The sequence below is a fragment of the Pteropus alecto genome, unplaced genomic scaffold (genome assembly GCF_000325575.1).
Source record: "Pteropus alecto unplaced genomic scaffold, ASM32557v1 scaffold108, whole genome shotgun sequence".
NCBI lineage: Eukaryota > Metazoa > Chordata > Mammalia > Chiroptera > Pteropodidae > Pteropus > Pteropus alecto.
The window spans coordinates 702,547-704,450 of NW_006441946.1; positions in this window are offsets into that span (position 1 = coordinate 702,547).

The following is a 1,904-nucleotide window of genomic DNA, read 5'->3' on the forward strand; positions in this document are numbered from 1 at the left end:
CCCCGTGTGGTGGGTGGTCCAGCGTCGGCTGATTCGCCAGCCCTGCTGTGACGCTCTGTTCTGGCGGCTCTCGGAGGTGGCGCTGTGGCGGAGACCGCCTCTCCACGTGGAGGTGGCTCCCGACACCTGTCTGTGAACCGGGGAAAACTGTCCCCGCTGCTGGCGGGCACGAGGCTGGCGTGTCCCACTCACGGGTGCGAGGGGAGCTGGGCACGCTGAGCCGGGGGCTGGGCTGATTGGGCAGAACGAGGGCCCCTCGGACAGGGAGCTGTGCAGGCCACATGCCAAGGACGAGGATGAGGACGGTCACCGACGCTGAGCTCAGGCCTGGCGGGGACGCAGGCCCCACGCGGTCTCACCGGCCGTGCCACATGACACGCTTCCAAGACACAGCGTGACGACGCACGCGCGGACAGGCCACAGGCGTATGTTTGTAGTTATCTGACACGACACTTTCTGTTTGTGTTCAACAGATTTAAACATTCTTCGTCAGAACCTCCCAGCCACGCGACGGTGCCCGCCTCCTCCACGTTTTGCCTGAGTAATAAAATTTCCTCCCGACTGAAAAAAATCAGGATTCGCATTTCTGGCAACGCAGTATCCGGCACAGTATTTTATGTTCGCCGTTTGATAATGGAAGCGTTTTTGTGATACTTTATGGGATGGATATTCAGCAGTGCAGGTACCGGGAAAAGTTAATCCCTTATTTCGGGGGACTCGTCACGTACGGCGGGTCTACCCCGTGCCTTGCTGAGTTCTTTAAGTTTACGTGTTTTAGTTTTAGACGTGACGGGGTCAGGCGAGGACACAGAACACAGGACGGTGCCGAGAAGGAGCCACACTGGCACGTTGTGTCTCTGCCCCGCACGAGAACGAACTAGGTGACAAAGGAAGGTGGCGGCACTTCCCGGGGGCCTGGCCGCGCCCCCCTCAGCGGGCTGTGGGGACCGTCTCCTCGTGAACCAGTGGATCCGTTCGTCCACCCCACGTACTCGGCAGCGCGCGGTGCTGGGTGCCCGACCTGCAGACAGGTGTGCCGCCGCCCGGGCTGCCTTCTACCCGTTCACTTGTCTCCCGAAGCCCGAAGGAGGGAGCGCACGCTTCAGACAGGATCCCCGCCTCCCTCCGAACGCCGGCCCTCTGGACTCCTGGTTCTTGTTTACTCTGAGATACAGACGCGGCTGCAGGTGTGGTAAACTGAAATGCCGCCTCTGTTAATGAACCTCTTAGCTTACCAGAGCCACAATAATGACACCGCCAGCCATGAATGTGAAGTGAAAAGAACCCTTTGTTCTGATTTTTTTTGAAATCTGTGGACTAAAATAGCACTCATGGGGACAATAATCCACGCAGTAGATTAAAAGCCTGTTAAACGCTATTTTCAGCTTGGCAGAACACCAACTGCCAGGTTATCCTTCAGCGCCTCTGCTTTTGAATATGGAAAACTCACCGTAGCCCGGTGACGACATTAATGTGTCATCTCAGAGCGATTAAATAACCGTACGAACAAACGCACTTAGATTTACTCTCTAATTCCCAAACGTAAAATGCAGGCTGAGCCAAGGGGTGAGTTGGGGGCTTTTAACTCCCAAATCCCCACCATGTGTCCCACACCACCCTAAAGAAAAATTGTAATCCAGTAAGAAGTGTGCCTGGCGAGTTAGCTCAGCTTCAAGGCCCTCCTCACCCCACCGCCCTCGCCAAACTGCAAACGTCTCCCAGATTGAAGTCCTTGAGTTACCTCTGGCTAAACGCCTAAAAGCTTTTAGTGGTTTAGTGATTTTCTAAGCTTTTTCTTTTTTTTTTCTAATTTGAAATTCTCAACCAAACCATAGTTATAATTTATATTTTTCTGAGTAGGAGGCCCTGGATCATCCACTAATTTTAAATGGTTTGATTCTGGT